Below are 21,406 nucleotides of genomic sequence, written 5' to 3'. Positions count from 1 at the left end.
ATGGGCAGAATTGTGTAAGCCATGTGAATGATAAGTGCTGAGTTTACAACCATGTTTTATTGATGTAGCAGCGAAAGTATTACTGGATGTATCAGAGCATTACCTGTAGGCCAGAGCTCCATACCACAATGATGAAAACCAAAGAGGGTTTGATAATGAGAGGGTAGGTGAGTTTTTATGTGATATTTTTAGGTAGTTGGTCAAGAACTTCAACTCTGATATATACTTGCCTCCAGAAATTACTTATAAGCAAAAATTGAGTGATTGATTTATGTTTTCCACTAACTAATTGAAATTAGAAACGACATCAGTTATAGCTGACATCAAACTTTGTGAAGTGTAGTATTTAGGGTGTTGCCTCATTTAAAGTTCCTTTGTACATGATACCTTGTCACCAGTTGAAGTTTCTTTCTTTTTATTTTTCTAAAAATTTTTTCACTATGGGAATTATGGAAAGCAGGAAAATAAAACATAAATAAGGGAATATAAATTACTGTAGATCCACTGAATACAGGAATAATGATGCATAATCTTTTGGTGAGAAGTTAAGCAACTTGGCCATTTTTACACAGCTTTTGAAGATGGCGTTAGGGTGGAAATTCAGGTGATCTGGCACTGAATCTCAACTTTTAGGTCATTTCATGACACTGTTTTCACTGAAAAAGTACTTTCCATGTAAACATTGGAGTTAGCTCACTGAACAGTTTTAACCAAAGTCCAAACTAAGGCTCTAGTGAACAGCTTTGAGTCATCTTCTTTTACTGTAAAACAAATGAAGTAATAATAATAATAATAAAGATTTCTACTACTAAGATATGAAAATCAAAAAGGCAGAGTCTAGCTTGGATTTTCTTAATGTCTATCTGCTGTGAGGCTCCAGTTGTCTTCGGAGTTTGAAGATTTTCTTTTGTCACACTGATTTTTTTTCAATTTATATTTTACATTAAAAAATTGGAAAAATATGTATTGTACTTATGATGGAAAATGCTTCATGTGGTTTTAAATGCAACTGGCTTAGTGCATACTTCCTGAGGGTAAGAGAGAAGTAGAGACATGTTTCAGTGGAGCTGTGAAGATTAAAAAGTCCCTCTCATCACCAGTTCGTGGATGCTAGCAGATATAGAAAAGGTATCAAGTAACTGGTCCTCTCCCTAGTGATTCTTTTTCTCTTTTCTTTCTTTTTTTTTTTTTTTGAGATTGAGTTTCACTTTTGTTGCCCAAACTTGAGTGCAATGGCACAATCTCAGCTCGCTGTAACCTCTGCATCTCATGTTCAAGCGATTTTCCCGCTTCAGCCTCCCAAGTAGCTGGGATTACAGGTGCCCGTCACCACGCTTGGCTAATTCTTTCATTTTTAGTAGGGATGGGGTTTCCCCATGTTGGCCAAGCTGGTCTCGAACTCCTGACCTCAGGTGATTCACCAGCTTCGGTTCCCCCCTGCCCCACCTCTGCTCCGTGCAAGGGCTGGAATTACAGGCTTGAGCCACTATGTCTGGCCCCATTGTTTCTTCTTTTACCTGATACAAAGATTTCTTCTTACCACTGCTGGTGAAAGGTCATGGTTCAATGCTAGACTCTACTGCACGACACAATGGATTTCTAGGGAGTTTAGGAATCACTGCATCATTTATTTATTCAGCAAATGTTCGTTGAATTTTACTTTACTTAGCTCCGTTGAAATAGTAACATAAAACTTGGTCCTGTAGAAGTACCATATATTCAAATTTACATTCATCCTCAACACCATCACCCCAGCTTCTTACCAGGAGAACATATAAAAATGCTTTTCTCTCCATAGGTTCTCTATGGAACGTCTGTTAGCAGCAGCTGAAGCAGCAACAGGCAGATAATAAATTTAAATTGACTCTACATTTCTTTATGTTCCTCTGAGATGAAATGAGTTAATTTCAGAGTTCCTGGGTGTCTAATAAAATTAGGTTTCTTTCTGTCTCCTTTTTCTTTTCCTTACTAACTTTCTGTCTTATATTCCATCTCATGTATTGAAGATGTGTATCTGTTATTGGTTTCTAACATTAGCTATCATAAATGGTTAGCAACTATAGGGGTTTCACTGCAGAAAACATTACTTTAATGATTGCTTGTTAAGGTGGCAGTTGTGTACTGAAACTTAATGATTCTTTAGCTTGTTTTGTTTGATAGGTTCTTGCTACTGAGTGCCGTCATCTTAAAATGACAAATGTAATGCACATTATTGATTATGCTGCTGGAATTAGAATCCAAATAATGCAGTTGTTGACATTTGCAGTTGAAATGTGCTAAGCTTGGCAAAACAGAAACTTGAGTATCTGTGAAGGGTCCTTTACAAATAGATTTGCTAATAAAAATAATCACCTCGTTCTCTTATTTGTCCATTGGTTATAGAGTCTTATCTTGTGGAGTCATTACTCGCACTGTTTTAGTTGATTGTTCAGAGTTAATGTTCTTGGGTTTCTGTGCAAGAAAGAAGCCTTGATGAAACATTAGCAAAATGAAAATTATTTTTATGAAATTTTAAGTGTACTTACTTTTGAATAAGGTATTGCTAGTTTGTATTGTCTTGCATTTAAAGAAGTTCCAGATGAGATTGGGCATGTTCACGGTGGTATGGCCTGGAATACGTTTACCTATGTAACAAACTTGCATGTTCTGCACATGTGTCCCATAACTTAAAATTAAAGAAAAAAAATCTTTTCAGTATTATTTGGGTTGAATATATAATTGTTAATATTTGTAGAATATTTATTAAATTTTACAATATTTATAAAACTAGCAATCATATACAAATTCAACATAAGCATAAATACAAATTGGCTGACAAATACTCTATTTAGATAACAGTGTTTTACCTAAGTGTATTTTGTAGAAAATTCAAGCCTATCACTTCAGGTGTTACAACTTTTATATTAACCAGATGTGATGAAACTATTTCTAAAAGTAGTATTTTTTTTTCTTCTTAAGGAGGGCATACATACTCCTTTTTTGAAGAGTCAAAATCTACTGCAAATGACACTTGGTATACTGTTGTGTGATAGTGTGGTGTTCTCAGTAGTTATAATTTGCATGCTTATCTCTGAGAATGTATGGTTTTCTATTTTTGCCCTTCTGTTAAGTTGCCTTCTCTTACTTTTTCATGTTCTAAGTGTTTTGTCATGACATGAAATGAACAGATTCAGAACAGAGGAGTCAAAAAGATGCCAGGATGACACTAGAGATTTGAGACCAACTGGGTACCATAGGTTTAAGCTGGTGATGCATTAAAAGGTGAAGGAAAAAAGTGATGATCATAGATTTGGAATATAAAACAGAAGTCGGAGTGAAAATTCTATTAAAGAAGGAACTATTAAGTAGGAATGGGGCCAGTGAAAATGAGAGTGATCAAGAGCCCTGAAGTCAGAAAACATGGGAAGAAAAGAATCAGGTTACATAGGCTAATATGTGCAAAGTCTAATCAGTCCAACTCAATAAAGAAAAATACAAAGCAATCAAGAGTAAAATTAAGAACTAATAGCTATTGGCTCGTTGCTCCAGTCCTAGGCTACCAGTTGAGTAAAGGTGGTCTTAACTTGCAAGATGGGTTTTCTATTGGGAAGGTAAGGGCCCACTGGTTCCAACATAACTGAATTCTTACAAAAAGGCTCAGCTTTTCTTGAGGGTTCTAAAATGCTCAACCCTAAATCACTTGTTGGGGTAAACATGTCCATCAGTGTGTTTGATTTAGTGCTTACAAGCCAATGTATTCTAGGGAGTTATATAGTTAATATATAGCAATTTACATAGTTAATATTGTAAAAATCACTTGTAAACTCTGAGTCACTAGGGCTGAAATCAAGAATCCATGGCACTCTCATTAATCAAGTTCATAGACTTAGTAGAGTGGTTCTTTACCCAGGGTGATATTTCCCCTAGGGAACGTTAGAGAATGTCTGGTAACATTGGCTGCTACAATAAGAGAATACTTCTGACATTCAGTAGATAGAGGGCAAAGATGCTGCTAAACATCCTACCATACACAGGGAAGCCCTCCAAAACAAACAACAACAACAAAAAAACACACAAAATATTTGGCGCCAAATAGTGCTGAGTTTGAGAAACACTGACCTATGAAAACAATGTGTGTAAGAGAGAAAGGTGAGATTTGCATGCATCCCTGAAACCTGTCAGATGGGGAAATACAATAAGAAATTCCAATGTGGTAGTTTTGCTTTTGGAAGGACAGTGGGCATACCGGCCCAGAATGAGAACTTGCTTCGCTCTGTCTACCTGGGTATGGAGAGAAGTGGCTTCTTACAAGGTATTTCTAAATTTACCTACACGAGTTCTGAATAGTCAAGTCACCCCAAAAGGAGGAATGGCTATAGGAACTAAGTGACATTAATATCAGGTCACAGCCCTTTGTTCCCTTCAATGAGACCAGTTTAGCATGGGATGAATCACGACCAGCTTTGGAGATGAGGAAACAAATGGGTTAATAATCAGGCTGGAAGGTAGTAGATGTGATTTAAACTGACTCACTTGTTGGGGTAAACATGTCCATCAGACTATGTTACAACTTTTCTAACTTTAGCCAGTAACTCTTCACTATAGGGTTTCAAGGAAGTAAAAGTTTTTGCCTCTTCTCAGAAAGTAAAGGCTGAGTTTGCCTGGGCAGGGTGGCAGTGGCTCATGCCTGTAATCCCAGCACTTTGGGAGGCTGAGGCGCATGATCACCTGAAGTGGGGAGTTCGAGACCAGCCTGACCAACATGACAAAAATCTGTCTCTACTAAAAATACAAAAATTAGCCAGGTGTTGTGCCATGTGCCTGTAATCCCAGCTACTCGGGAGACTGAGGCAGAAGAATCACTTAAACCAGAAGGCGGAGTTTGCGGTGAGCTGAGATCATGCCGTTGCACTCTAGCCTAGGCAACAGCTGGACTCTGTATCAAAAATTAATAATAAAATTTAAAAAAGATGATTATGTTGGCTCTGTACATGAACTGAACCATTTTGCTAATATAACTGGGGGTCCTGTAGACAACTGTCTGACTATCAAAGCTGGCCAAGAATGATTTGTTTTATTCTTAGTTTAAGCAGCTCCCCATAAACTTCAGATTAGGATAAGAGAGGCTTTTCAATGGCGATACTAATATATTTTGTGCACAAATTCCCTCCAGTTATTTAGATCTCAGGTGTCTCCACTTTAATGTTGACCTTAAAGAAATCAGAGAAGTTGTATCAAAGTAACCTGATTTTACAGTTCCTTCCCTAATAAATGTTTGACTGATGAGTGAATAAACAATGCAGAGTCAAGTGAAATATTTTGCAATTGTGGTATCAGAAGCACAAAGAAAAGATTGAAAACCATATTATGAAAACAGTAGATATTTTCAAGAAGGAAGCAAGTTAATTTTTAGAAAACAACTTTTCAGTTAGGACTTTTTTTTTTTTTTTTTATTGACGGATACAACTCAACCCTGACATTTAGAGCCCTCTCAATTTTTAGAGTAGATACAATTTTTCTATTTTGCGGGCCTAATATAACAGAGCTATAACAAACTCATTCCACATTTGTTAAATTGAATTGAAAATATTTATCTTTTAGCACAAATGTTAGAGACATCATCTAATGTTGTATCAAGAGAAAAGAGTAAAACTGGATAGAAGGGATTTTTTGTTCAGTTCACTAGTTCACTAAGGAGGTGGCTGTCCCCCTCATTTATACTCCAAGAAATAGTTTGTTAGTAACAAAGAAGGACAGCTGAGTAACTTGGTAGTATAAAATAAAATACTTCAAGAGGAAGTTATTAACATATTCTATATAATATCCATTCATAGGTCACTTTAAAAGCTGTAGTTCAACCTGTCCTTAATTACTTCACCTTCATCTTGGAGCAAATGTGTTGAGTAGGGAAGCAAGTTGAGAGGTTTGAAAGAGATGTTTCTCATAAACCTGCTTATTGACCTACCAAAAACGACCAAGTTATATTCTCTCTTCCCTTTTTCACCTTCTCCCGTTAATCCCTCCCTTCCTTCTTCTCTTTCTTCCTCTTCTCCCTTTCTCTTTCTTTCTTCTCATCTGTCTCTCTCTCTCTCCTTCCTCCCTGTGCCTGACTCCTTTACCTTCCTGCCCCAAATTCGTTTCCCCCCCTTCACCTTCTCTCTTTCCTTCTCTGCCCATGTTCTAGATAGTAATACAATAGGACTCACTACTGTGGCCTTCTCACAAAGAACAAAGGAGATTAGAGAGCAGAGAAATGCCACCAGAGGTTATAAAGTAGTCAGTCCATCAAGGAATGGAGAGATGACTCTCCATTTCTAGGCTCTATAAGGAAGAATTTACCACAAGGAGTCTTTGAAAGTATAGCCATTATTGACTACAATGTATTAATCTTCAGAGAAAGTTTATAATTTTTAGAAAACTATCAAAGGGGGTCACCATCTCAAAGGTGTCAAAACACTGCACTAGATTATATTTTTGGAGTATGTTAAATTTATTCTTTAAGTTTTTAGGGAAAAATAAATCTGATGATGTATTTACATACAATATAGCTGGTATAGAGTCACTTCTACATTATTAGAATTTTTTTAGAATTGAATGGGAGCTCTGGACTCTTGTCAGAAAATGCATACGTGTTCATATCATTTTCATTCAATTTTATAATTTTTTGAGTGATAGAAGTCTAATAATGGGTTTGTACATGAGCTTATGCTGTGAAATGTGATCATTTGGTAATTTTTCCCCATTGACTAAAAATTCAGTATTTATATGATGAAAGAAATAGAACATGGGAAAAAGGCTGGAGAGGGTGTATATGTGTGGGCAGGGCACATACGAAGAGAGGCTGGTGAATGGGTAAAACATACAGTGAGGTAGAAGGAATAAGTTCTAATGTTCAATAGCAGAACATTTGTCATTTCTCAATGACAAATGTTTTGAGTCCTCTCTTCTGCCTATTTTTAAATACACAACAAATTGTTTTTCACTGTGGTCACTTTACTCTGTAATTGAACATTAGAACTTATTCCTTCTACCTCACTGTGTGTTTTACCCATTCACCAGCCTCTCTTCATATGTGCCCTGCCCACACATACACACCCTCTCCACTAGAGTCACATTAATAAGTTCTAATGTTCAATAGCAGAACGTTAGAACTTACTAGGGTTCTAACATTCTGCTATTGAACATTAGAACTTATCGACTCTAGTGGAGATAAATTTTAGATGCTTCCCCTGACCCAACTTGATATTTGCTTTAGAAAGATTTTCTTCTCAATTTGGAATCTAGTAGAAACAGCAGCAGTAACGACTTCCATTGATGAAATAGCCCCTGTAGACAAGACTTTCCAATGTGTTCAATATACATTTTTCCATTTAATTATCAGAAGAATTTTATTGGGTCTAATCGTGGGCTTATTTATTAGTCCATTGGGTAGACATTATTAGCTTTCTTTACACATGGGCAAATTGAGGCTTAGACATTTTTTAATGACTTGACCAAAATCATGAGCAATAAGTGAAAGAGCTGGCTTATAAAGCAGAGATGGCCTGAGTCGGTATTCAATAGGACCTGGGCAGGGAAGGAGAGAGTGAAGAAAATAGGGAAGGAAAGAAGATGGGACAGAAATTGATTCAGACACAGGGAAGAAGAATATAGTCCTTCTCTTTCCATGGTGTCCAATACTAGAATGATTGCCCATGCAATCTATATCCTGAATGAAGCATGCTTAGAAATAAAAAGGAGGGCAGCCAGGCGTGGTGGCTCATACGTGTAATCCCAGCACTTTGGGAGGCCAAGGTGGGCAGATCATGAGGTCAGGAGATCAAGACCATCCTGGCCAACATCGTGAAATCCAATCTGTACTTAAAAAAAAAATACAAAAAATTAGCTGAGCATGCTGGTTGGCACCTGTAGTCCCAGCTACTGGGGAGGCTGAGGCAAGAGAATTGCTTGAACCCAGGAAATGGAGGTTGCAGTGAGCTGAGATTGTGCCACTGCACTCCAGCCTGGCGAAAGAGCAAGACTCCATCTAAAAAACAAAAACAAAAACAAAAAGGAGGTGATTCTAAGTTGACTATGGCTGCTATGACCAATTTTTTTTTTTTTTTTATATCTGAATGGAAAACTTACTTTTAAATCCCACACAGCAGCACTTGTCCATAGCATTGGTCTCTGCTATACGTGCTGGAGTAAACATTTATGGAAATGAATTTGTGTTTCTACAGCAATATAAAAACAGAGATTCTAGGCTATCTCAGGAGAAAGATATGGGGAGAGCTTATCTGGAAAGAAGCCACAAGAGAGGTGACATTTCCTAAGAACTTTTGTAAGAATAATCCATCTGTGCTCACTGGCTATGGGGTAATCTTCAAGATGTGCCTGAATGCCCGGGAGATAAGCAGCCCTTTGCCAAAGGCAAAATTATAAAATATTGAAAAGATACTTCTGAGCTAGTGAAAGATGGGAAGGAAATTCCCCACCCCCATCCTGTTTCACTAGCACACAAGGAGACACTGTATAGAACCAATAACAGTAGACTGAACCCAGCTTACTAGAAAGCCAGTTCATTTTGCTTTGCTTACAATAAAGCCAGCTCTTTCTTGGTAAATTCCCTAAATAAAGTATGGTATCTAGGACCCAATATAAAGTTATCGTATTCTTTAAAAATATTTTAGAATGGAAAGGATATTATTCTGTAATATTTATTCTTGTTCTAAACAAGCGTGTTATGTTTTGTTTTGAAAACTTTTAAAATAGAGGTTTATCTATTGTAATCTTAGTAGCTCCCATATAGAGAATGGAAACTTTTGGGGCTGTGGAAAAGGCAGAGAGGATTTTGATGTTCCACAATGCTTCAGAGAACAGGTTTGGGGTCAGGTAAAGAATGGAACACGTTTAAGGTGTGATATTTATGCTGCAGTGAATATAGGCCAGTTACTTACCAGCCTCAGTTTCCCTATCCTTTTTAAAGGAGAGTAAAACCTACTTAAGAAGTTTCCTGTGAATATTGGTTCATATAGTTCCAGGAAAATCTCTCATTCTGGTGCCTTTCCCATAGAGAATAAATAGATATCATTGGTATTTTGAAGTCCTGGAACTTCTCAGGGAAATGCACATTATAGGGTCATTACTTTCCTGTTTGTCTTTGTTACTTTTCTGCCAAAATAATATGAAAGTAACATAAGAAATCCAATTAAAATTTGCCCATATATTTTATCTCTTAATGAAATTAGTTTTTCATGAAGTATGAAAATATTTTATATTTTTATACATTTTAGTTTTATATTCTAAATATTTATATTGTTGGAACTTCCATTTGGTTGCCATTTCCTTTTTCTTATAGCATCTCTTCTCTCCCTTCAAGAAAGTAGGTTGCAATATTATACAAATGAACTATACTCCTATAGAGAATGTACCTTTATTTCATGAAAATAAAATCATATGGCAGGGCATGATAGCTCATGTCTGTAATCCCAGCACTTTGGGAGGCCAAGGGGGTGGATCATGTGGTTAGGAGATGGAGACCATCCTGACTAACATGGTGAAAGCCCACCTTTACTAAAAATACAAAAATTAGCCAGGTGTGGTGGCATGCACCTGTATTCCCAGCTACTCAGGAGGCTGAGGCAGCATAATCGCTTGAACCCAGGAGGCAGAGGTTGCAGTGAGCTGAGACCATGGCATTGCACTCCAGCCTGAGTGACTCCATCTCAAAAAAAAAAAAAAAAAAAAAAAAAAAAAAAAAAAAAAAAGGATCATATTATGTACATAGCTTCTTAAAAAAAGGATCATATTATGTACATAGCTTCTTAACTTGCTTTTTAACTTAATTATAGATAGTAGCCATGCCTCTAAGTTAATGACTTAACCTATGGAAAAAATAAAGCTTTATGTTGTGAAGATATGTCTACAGGGCTGTTTATTGTGGTATTGTTTGAAATAGCAGGACAACTGAAAACATCCTAAAAGTTCATCAATGAGGATAGGGATAAATAAACAGAAGTAGATCTATATCACAAGGTATTCTTTGGCTAGTTTAATACTATTTAGAATTCTATCTATAGATTTCTTTGAATTGGAAAAGAAAACAGATCTTATTTAATATAATACCTTCATTTTACATATCGGGAGACTGAAACCTGAAGCAACTTGCTTAACTTTAGTCCTTGAGAGAACCAGACACACGCCTGACTTAGTCCAGGGCTCATTCCACTGCCTCCCCCTCCAGGCGCATGTTTGCTAGAGAGTTCACATGGATATGAATTTGCAGCATCCATTTAAAAAAGCTTTTAGTACAACATCTTCTGCAGTGAGTACTGGAGAATGTGTAACTTGAAAACTGCATTAGGTGTTTTTTGGTTACAGTACATAGTTAGTACCACCTGTTGTCATGTATTTGTTCCCTGACTGATTTTCCTGGAGGAGGTCAAAGCCCTATATCACTTTGCTATGCACCACGATGGCAGGGTCCTGAATATTTAATCATGCTTCTCTGATGAGAAGGGGGTATGGCAGCAAGTTCCAGGGGAGCATGTGCAGTGTGATCATCCTCAGACTGCTGTTTGGAAATGAATCCATAGGACACACTCAAGGACATTCAAAAGGCACCGAGGATTTCTGAGCCAAGCTTTGCCTTTACCTAGTCAAAATTGAATTTAGATTTGTAGGATGCACTACTAAAGAGGTATTTATCTTCCACATAATCTAATATTTTGCCTTATATAAAGTCAAAATAAGAATATATAATTTGGGAAAAATGACAGCATTTATGTCTTGTTGCTGTTCTATTGCTACGTTTTCCAGCATGGCATGCCAATGTGTGCCCTCCTATCCGATTTAATTTAAAAGTTGCATATGCTGGCAGCGCTGGTGGTTATCATTATATGATGTCAGGAATTATTAGCTGTTGGACCAGGATATGTGCTTCTTTTTTGGCATTTGGCTTATGGCATTAGTGTAGTTACAAAAGCATCAGTGGACATTTTAGCACAAAAGGGATTGCTCACATGAAAGGGAATTAAAACCTGGTATAGACAAGACATCACTGAGTAAATATGTTTTTATGATTCTCTAATACCATTGCCTCTACTATTTCTATGTGTTTACAAAAGTAACAAAATCTTTTTTAATGAACAAATAAAGAATATTTCTGGTTTAATATCACTCTTTTTCATAATCTTTAGACTGTTTTTTTGTTGATCTTAACTTTTTTAAAAAAATTTATTTGCATCTTCCTTTCTTAAAAACTAGTATATGTTTTTGATAAAGAAATAGCATAAGACAGTTCAATGTCAAGTGAAAAATAGGGCAATGCCATTTATAACTGAGACAATGTGACAACAGCCTGTAGGGCATCTTTGTCTCCTTCAGGTATTCTATCCATATTCAGTTTAATCACTATGTCTTCAGGAATGATATCAACATGTGACCTTTAACATTGACCTTTCTTCTGAATGCTAAATCATCATTTCTACATACTCAGTTTGTATCTTAACATCATCTGAAACTCAGCTTCCAACTTCTACCTGATAAGAAGAAACTCAATAAAAGCATACTGAGTCAACTAATCTTCTGTATATGTTGGGTGGGGGTTATGGGAAGGTCAGCAAACGTATTGTTCTTTTTACTTCTTTTTTTATTATGCTGTTGTCCTTCACTTAGTTATTCCGGACTCACAATTGTCTTCTTGAGGATCTCACCTCACAAGAGAATGAGACAGAAAGTTCTGTGCCTCTCCCTTTAAAATTATACACAGGCCAGGCACAGTGGCTTACGCCCATAATCCTAGCACTTTCGGAGGTCAAGGTGGGTAGATCACGAGGTCAGGAGTTGGAGACTAGTCTGGCCAACATGGTGAAACCCCATCTCTAAAATAATACAAAAATTAGTTAGGTGCAGTGGTGCACGACTGTAATCCCAGATACTTGGGAGGCTGATGCAAGAGAATCGTTTGAACCTGGGAAGCAGAGGTTGCAGTGAGCTGAGGTCACGTCACTGCACCACAGCCTGGGAGACAGGGTGAGACTCCATCTCAAAAAAAAATATATATATACATATATTATATATATGTTATATATATGTTGTATATATTTTATATATATATAATATATATGTTATATATATTATATATATAAAAAATATAATTTTTTGGTATGTATATGCATATGTACACACACAAATATTTTTAGAGTTCAGCTTGCTTATATTTATATTAGTCTAATAGTATATGTAACATAATTTAAAAAATACTAATCTGCAGAAAAATTAAAGGAAGGGGAAAAATAGCATGCTGAATTCAAAAGTTTAAATCACATATGCGGCCTAATTGTTTTAAAATATTAGTTAACTGTATAATCTATAAAATACTGGAAAAAGATAGTGTTACTGAATCTGTGTAAGTCCATTAGGTTACAATGGACACCACAGGATTGCTTGCGATTGATGACTTTTGTTCAAGCCAAATGAGCAACCTGATTGTTTTAAAGCTGCCTATTGATTGCCTTTGATATAACTGAAAATGAGGCTTTCTTGATTCACTTGTATTTGTTTTTAAATGGAAAGCTGAGAATACATTACCAAGACCACATCCCAGCCTCTCAGTGACCTGCAGGTGGCTTTAGGCAGAAATATCTGGTAGGTTATTGGGATTTTGTAGTGCCAAAGTTTTTGTCATCTTCAGCTTGCTCTTTGGTTTTTCTTTGACTTCTCATTGCAAGATAGTATTTGGCTTACGACGCTTTGAATATCAAAAGTCTGTGTTTTTAAGAACTCAGGAGATACCAAATTTGTCCCATACTCAGAAATTCTATCTATCTATTAGAGGCGGGGCCCAAGAATTCTGCATTTTAAACAGGCATTCCAGGTGGTTCTGGTGCAAATAGGCCAAACATAGTACTTGAGAAAAATTGAGTAGCAGTGTGAATAAAATTAGTGGATAAGCTCCAGGGATCTCAATAAAGAAAAAAAAAATGTTTATATATTAACACTCTAAAATGGTTATGTAGTTGTAGGATACTATTTTAATACGTGCTATAACTACATGTGTTTTCTCAGGCAGGAGACTGCATGACTGTTTAATAGCTGAGAAAACTCATCTGAGTAAAGGTGAACAATTTGAATAAAAGTAAACAATTTGATATTATGTTTGAGTGTGAAATTAGAACCCCAGTTTCTTATTCTTATCCAAAGAGTGGGGGGCGGGGGAAAGAATCTCTCATAAGTTGATTTTATGTTTGTATGTGTGTGTGTGTGTACATATATGTGATAACTGACATCCGTGTGTGTGTGTGTGTGTGTGTGTGTGTGTGTTATTTAGGACAATGTCAGCCTAATTTTATGGAATATTGGACTTGAGAACACGTCTCATCCTCTTTTCTCATAATCTGGGTATAAATCTGTTCCTCTTTTCTTATAATGTGCATATAAATCTATTACTGGGAACTCAGCCCCCTAACCCTACTCACCCCTCAGTCTTTCCTTTTTTGAAGTCCTGGGTGCTGACACAGAAACCAAATTCCAAGCCCATGATGCTGGTCGTATCTCCATTGACAGGACTCCCCAGTGTATTTTTTTTTTTTTAAGTATGATATAAGCATCTGTCTCTGATCCTCAGGGCTTTCCCTCAGCTAAATACATCTTCTCCCATCTCCTATAACAACAATAACGAGGCCTTCAGACAGAGTTTTAGGTGGGTGGGCTCCCATCAGTGGAGCCTCAGCTCTACATGTTGCACATTTCCAAGGCACTATTTGTCCAAAATATACACATATGTCATAGACATGTTTCCTTACCTCTGAACACTTATGAATAACAAACAGTGGTTCTCCTTAAAAGGAAAACCAAACAAAGAATAGCTCAATCTCATCTTCCAGAAAAAAAATTCACTTCTTTGGTCCTCTAGGATGTTTTGTTTTACTTTTTAAAGCTCATATATTGTATTTAGTAGATACTTCTATGAATCTATTTACATGTAAATATTCACATTCATTTAATACTGTGGGTGCTGCTGGTAACTCCGGACACCTGCACCCTCCTGCTGATGATTTCCCTTGCACAACTAGAGCTGTCTGATTCGGAGATCCCTCGGAGTTGATGTTCCCTTCTCTCTGGTCTGTAGGCAATGAAAGGTATACAAAAACCCAGCTCCCTTCCCTCAAAACAGGGCAGTCTTCACGGTGCAGTACACTTTCCAGTGTTCCCCACAGAATCAGGCTGAGGCTGAGCTGCTGACCCTCGTCTTTGTCCTGCTCTTCCTACCCTTGCTTACTTTCCTCATTCAATAAACCGGTTGCACAAGAATCCCCGTATCTAGCTCTGCTTTTAGGGAAGCTGACTTGAACATTCCCTGTAAGAGACCTTGGGAAATCCTAAAAAAATGCTAGTCAGGCAGGCCTTCTTGTTCTCTAGACTCCTCTGGTTCCTAATATGCTAAAGAAAGTTGAGAAAAAAAATTACATTATCACATTCATTTAATACCAAGGTGATACAGAATCCTCATAGCTATCAGTGGTTTAGTCTCCATTGCGTGATATTAGATTATGACAGGAAACCTCAATAACTGCATCGTTTAGGCATTACCTAAAATATGTATGATATGATTTGTGTTTAATTCAGACCTAGGTACACTAAAGGAGGACTTCTTATGCCAGTAGGGTTGATTTTGACTTGCTTTGTATTCACAGAGCTATAACCAGAGTTGGCGCAAATGTTGGTAATGTCCTGGCAGACTCTACTCATTGAAGCAGGGAAACAGCTTCTGGAATAATAATGGACCTGGCATTGGGGATTTCCTCTCTAATGGACACTAGCTAGGCTGATATTTTATCAAGACGCACTTTCAAAACCTGTGACTTTGCTGCAAGCTCTGCTCTGCTTCTCTTTGCAGCCCCGTGGTGTGCTATTTTTATGCTGCATGTGTTTAATTTTGCAACTTGTGACAATTTGAAAGACATAATAATGTCTATTCTCACTGAGATACACAGACTACACCAAGAGTCTTTGCAAGAAAACTCCATTGTGAGACGAGTCTTCTTGGGAATCACTACACTCCTTATTCCTTGAAGAGAAGCCAATCCTCTTCCCTCAATCAATCAGTCATATTTATTTTTCCATTCTAAGAAGCAAGGAGGATCATCTAAGTGCATTTAAGATTTCCTATCTTGGACTTTGGCCTTCTCTAAAAGAACTGCTCTGAAAAACATTTCCTCCAAAATGCAATTAGGAGAAATGTATCTTGAAATAAGCCTACACTTCTATGTCCTTCTGTAACTTATTTCACATGACCAGTATGCTTGTGGAATCATCACTCATCACAGAACCTTTTGTTCTTATCACATGATGAGCTGGTTTGCATTTAAATTAAATTTTTCTGTAACTTTACTGTTAAGAATTTTAGTAGTCTCCTTACCATGTGCCAAAACTGGTTCATTTAGAAAGCTTTTAAGCCCTTATGAGTTGTTCACTTATATTTCTTTAAATGATTGTGGCTTTGCTCAAACATATCTGAAATATTAAAGGCATCTGTTATTATTGAACATGCAACCCTTAATTCTTGATGTTACTGCTAGTGGTAGTTATATCTAATCCAAATTAGATGATCATTAAAAGAACATTTTTGTTTTCTAATAACTCTGTGATATTTGTATAGTTCTCTTCCTAATTACATTTTGTGTTTTCCCAAGTATAGCATTAAACAACATTATTTTCCCTACACACTCCCCAACAATACATAGATACAGGCAGTGGAATCCTTGCACACATCTAACACAATTGGTGATTAGTAATTGCTTTCCCTGGAGAAAATATTGATAATACTGGTGCTCTAGACTTAGATGTGAAAAATGAATCCTCTAGGATTCAAAAAAGAGGGCTGATTTTAAGAAAGTTTTCAAACAGATTGATTTCTGGAATATTATCTGATTGTCCAGAGTCTACAGAAAGTTACATATACAGAGAAAGTACCTGTGTGCACATTCCAGGTATTTACATGGTTCTCTTTTACACCATTTTCAAACTTTACTTAAACATCCTCACTTTCTCATAAGGACTGTTGTTATTACTTTGCTTTACATGCCCTGCCATCCCTTCGCTCCATTTGGCATACTCAGTGCCTCTTTGCCTATTCTGTTGTTTCTTCCCCTATTCCCCATTATAAGCTCCATGAGACACCAATTTTGTCTGTTTGATTCACTCGTGTATGTTCAGCACCTAAAACAGTAATCCATAGTAGGGGTCAAAAGATATTTTTAAATTTTTATTTATTAAATTTTTAATTAAATTTTTATTTGGGAATAATTGTGGATTAGCATGCAATCATAAGCAAATAATACAGAGAGATGCAGTATACAATTTACTGTTTTCTGCAATGGCAACATCTTACAAAATTATAATAAAATATCAACTCAGATATCAACATTGATACAATAAGGATACAAAAGACTTCATCACCACAAAGATCTGCCATGTTGCACTTTTATAGCAAAACCACTTCCTTCCACCCCCTAGCCTTTCCTTAATCCTTGGCATCCACTAATCTGTTCTCCACTTTTATAATTCTGTCATTTTAAGAATGTTATATGAATGGAATAATGTGGTATGTAATCTTTTGAGACTTGCATTTTCACTCAGTGTAATTCCCTTGAGATCCATCTAAATTATGTCTATCAATAGTTCATTCCTTTTTATTGCTGTGTAGTATTGCATGGTTTGGACATACTCAATTTCTTTAACCATTCATCCATTAAAGGGTATCCAGGTTGTTTCCAGATTAGGACTATGACAAGTAAAAATACTATAAGTATCCATGTACAGGTTTTTGTGTGAAAATAAATTTTTGTTTCTCTGGAGTAAATGTTCAGGAGTACAATTGCTGAGTATTGTAGTTGACAGATGTTCAGAATTTTAAGATGCCACCAGACTGTTTTCCAGAGTGACTGTACCATTTTACATTTTCACTGGCAATGTATGAGTGATCCAGCTTTTCTGTATCCTTGCCAACAACCAGTCTTGACACTATTTTTGATTTTATGTTAGCCATTCTAATGGATGTGAAGTAATAACTCATTGTAGTATTAGTCTGCATTTCAATAATTAGTAATGCTGTTAAATATGTTTTCATGTGCTTCCCATCTGTTTTATCTTTTTGGTGAAATGTCTCACCATGTTTTTGCTCTTATTCTAATTGGACTGTGTGCTTCTCTATTGTTGAATATTCAAAATTTTTATATATTCTAGATACATATCCTTTGTCAGATAAGTGATTTGCAGATATATACTTTCACTCTGTATGTTGTCTTTTCATTGTCTTGACAGGGTCTCTGATTGAAAGTATTAAACTTTGATAGCACCTAGTTTATAATTTTTTTCTTTTGTGGCTCATGTTTCTGGAATATATACTACTTGAAAAAATCTGTTTTACTAGCAATGAGCATTGCTAAGGACTCTGCCTAGCCCTAGATTCTGAAATGTTTTCTCTTTTTTTTCCCCTAAAACATTAACAGTTTTACATTTTACATTTAAGCCTGTGATCGATTGTGAGCTAAATTTAATACAAGGTGTGAGGTCTTCACAAAAGTTGAGTTCTTGCCTATGGAAGTCCATTTGCTCCAGTATCACTTGTTGAAAGGCTGTCTTTCCTCCATTGGATATCTGCTCTTGCATCTTTGTCAAAAATCAGGTATGCATAATTGTGTGGCTCAATTTCTGGGTTTTCCACTCTCTGTTCCACTGAACCATGTGCTCATCTGTTGCTCTAACCATCCCTTACAAACATGAGAACTGCAGCCATATAAGTCTCAAAATCATTCTACCTGATTTCAAGACTTACTTTTCAAAATTATACTAGCTATTCTAGTTCCTTTATACATCTATATACATTTTTGAAAAATCTCATCTATATTAGAAAAGTTTTGTTGGACTTTTGCTTGCAATTGCAGTAAACCTATATATCAATTTGGGAAAGAACTGACATCTTTACTATGTTTTATTTAAATCATCTTTTTTTTTTTTAAATCAGAGTTTTTGTAATTTTTAGCACAGAAATCTCATATATGTTTTGTTTGACACACACCAACGCATTTCATTTTTTCAGTCATTGTAAATGATATTGTATTTTAAATTTTACTGCCCATATGTTCATTGCTAGCACAGCAGACTTTTTCAAGTAGTATAATTTATCCTGTTACATTTTTAGTATCCTATAACATTTCTGAAGATAATAATTTATTCTAGAAATTTTATTTTTTATAGACTCCTTGGGTTTTCTATATAGAGAATTATCAGCAAATGGAAAGATTGTATTTACCTCTTTATAATCTGTCTTTAAGTTTCTTTTCTTACCTCATTACACTGGCTAGCACTTCCAACATTATGTTAAATAACATTGGTTGAAGCACTTTTTTTGTCTTGATCCTTATCTTTGGGTAAAAGCATTCATCCTTTCACCATTAAGCATAATGTTACTAGTAGGTTTTTTTTTTTTAGGTGTTTATCAAATTGAAGTGGTTTCTCTATTCCTATTTCTTGTTTTTTTTTTTATGAATAGATTTTGAATTTTTCTTAAGTTTTTTTTTCTCATCAATGAATATAATCATGTGATTCTTTTTCCAAAAATATGGCATACTACTTTGATTTTTTAAATATTGAACCAGGCTTGCATCCCCAGAATGAACTCTATCTGATTATGCAACATATTCCTTTTTTCTTTTTCTTTTTTTTTTTTTTATTATACTTTAACTTCTGGGGTACATGTGCAGATCGTGGGTTTGTTACATAGGTATACACATGCCATCGTGATGGTTTATTGCATCATCACCTCGTTATCTACATTAGGTATTTCTCCTAATGCTGTCCCTCCCCATTCCTCCCACCCCCTGCTATTCCTCCCCCAGCCACCTATCCCGCAGGCCCCAATGTGTGATGTTCCCTTCTCTGCGTCTGAGTGCTCTCATTGTTCAACACCCACTAATAAGTGAGAACATATGGTGTTTGGTTTTCTGTTCTTGTGTCAGTTTGCTGAGAATGATGGTTTCCAGTTTCATCCATGTCCCTGCAAAGAACGTGAACTCATCCTTTTATGGCTGCATGATATTCCATGGTGTATATGTGCCACATTTTCTTTATCCAGTTTATCATTGATGGACATTTAGGTTGGTTCCAAGTCTTTGCTATTGTGAACAGTGTCACAATAATCATATATGTGCATATGTCTTTATAATAGAATAATTTATAATCTTTTGGGTCTATACCCAGTAATGGGATTGCTGGGTCAAATGATATTTCTATCTCTACATCCTTGAGGAATCACCACACTGTCTTCCACAATGACTGAATTAATTTACACTCCTACCAACATATTTCTTTTTATATGTTGCTAATTTTTCTTTGATAATATTTTGTTAAAGATTTTCAAGTCCATACTTGTAAGAGATATTTGTCTGTACTTTACTTTTTCATGATGTTGTCTTTCTCTAGTTTTTGTGTCTTGTTAATGCTACATGCATAAAATGAATTATAAAGTATTAACTCCTGTCTATTTTCTGGAAGAGATTGTGAAGAATTAGTGTTAATTCTTCTTTACATGTTTGGTAGAAGTCTCTGGTAAAACTATGTGGTCTGAAGATTTTGTTTATGAAAATTTTTATAAAGTGTAAATTAAATTAATTTAACAAGTATGAAGCTATTTAAATCATCTATTTAAGCTTTAGTTAATTATTTTAGTTTGCATTTTTTAAAGGAATTGTTCCATTTCACGTAATTCATGAAAATTATCTTGTAGGGTTGTTTGTAGTATTCTTCTCTTATGGAATTAATATTTGTTTTTCCTGCTCACAGATTTATATGTAAAGTCCTAACCTCCCAATGTGCTTGTATTTGGGGGTGCAACATTTGGAGGTCATTAAGTTTTGATAGGGTCATGAGGATGGTGTGCTCATGATAGAATTAGTGTCCTTATAAGAGGAAAAGAACACCAAATCTCTGTTTCTCCTTCATGTGAGGATTCAGAGAGAAGACCACACTCTACAAGCTATGAAGAGGGCCCTCACCAAAATCTGAATATTCTGGCACCTTGATCTTGGGCTTCACAGACTGCAGAATTTTGAGAAATATCTTTTTTTTTTTTTTTTTTTAGCTACCCAGAGTATGATATTTTGTCTAATCATATCTCTTATTTTAAACAGTATTTTTAATAGGCTGGGTGTGGGACTCATGCCTGTAATCCTAGCATTTTGGGTGGCTGACACAGGCAGATCACCTGAGGTAAAGAGTTTGAGACCAGCCTGGCCAACATGGTGAAACTACATCTCTCCTAAAAGTACAAAAATTAGCCAGTTGTGGTGGCAAGCACCTATAATCCCAGCTACTAGGGAGGCTGAGGCAGGAGAATCACTTGAACCCAGGAGGTAGAGGCTGCAATGAACCCAGGTCATGCCAGTGCATTCAGCCAGGGTGACAGAGAGAGACTCTGTCAAGCAAAACAAAACAAAACAAAACAAAAGTAATTTTTTAAATTTTTGAGTACATTATAAATATCTAAATTATAATATATCTAAAGCAGAACTTTTGATTTTCTTAATGTAGAAGACTACACATAGTATTAATATGTATTTATTTATATTTCAAAGTTTTTAATTGGCAAATAATACTTGGCATATAGTTATGGAGCACAATATGATGTTTTGATATGTGTGGTTATTCCAGAAAAATTAAATCAAGTTGATTAACTATTTGATTACCTCACCTACCTATCATTCTGTGGTAAGAATGGTTAAAATCTACTCTTTTGACAATTTTGAAAGATATGTTATTAGCAGCTGTGGTCATCACACTGTACAATTGATCAGTAAAATGTATTCCTTCTGTTTAACTGGAATTTTGTACCCTTTAACCAACATTTTTCCTTTTTCTATCAGCCCTTCCCTCTCATCCTCTGGTATATACCATTCTAGTCTCTGTTCCTATGAGTTCAACTTTTCTAGCTTCCACATATAAGTGAGATCATCCATTTGTCTTTCTGTGCCTGGCTTCTTTAACTTAGCCTAACATCCTTGAGGTTATTCCATATTGTCACAAACGATAGAATTTCCTAATTTTTATAAGGCTGTATAGTATTCCAATGTGTGTATCTACTACATTTATTTTTATCCATTCATTTGTTGCTGAACACAGGTTGCTTTCATATCTTGGGTATTTTGAATCATGATGAACATGGAAATGCAGATTCTTTTGACATATTGATTTCAATTTTTGGTATATATCCCCAGAAGTAGTTTGGACAAAGGAACCAAGAACACACCATGAGGAAAGGACAGTTTCTTCAATAGAAGGTACTGGGAGATCTACATGCATCATTTTTATCTGTGAGATCTCTGGCAAAGAAAAGTTACCATAAAGATACAGTACTCATCATTTGTTATAAATCTTTAAAATAGCA

General features: G+C 35.8%; 1 protein-coding gene across 2 annotated transcripts in view; it reads left to right on the top strand.

Moving 5' to 3' along the window:
* The window catches only part of KCNIP4 (potassium voltage-gated channel interacting protein 4), a 1,209,336-nt gene that overhangs the window by 220,799 nt on the left and 967,131 nt on the right, over positions 1-21,406 (top strand). The window lies entirely within an intron of this gene.

Source organism: Saimiri boliviensis, chromosome 3 (assembly GCF_048565385.1).
Source record: "Saimiri boliviensis isolate mSaiBol1 chromosome 3, mSaiBol1.pri, whole genome shotgun sequence".
Classification (NCBI taxonomy): domain Eukaryota; kingdom Metazoa; phylum Chordata; class Mammalia; order Primates; family Cebidae; genus Saimiri; species Saimiri boliviensis.
Note: the sequence above shows the minus strand (reverse complement) of the source record. Positions and strands in the feature narration are given on the sequence as shown.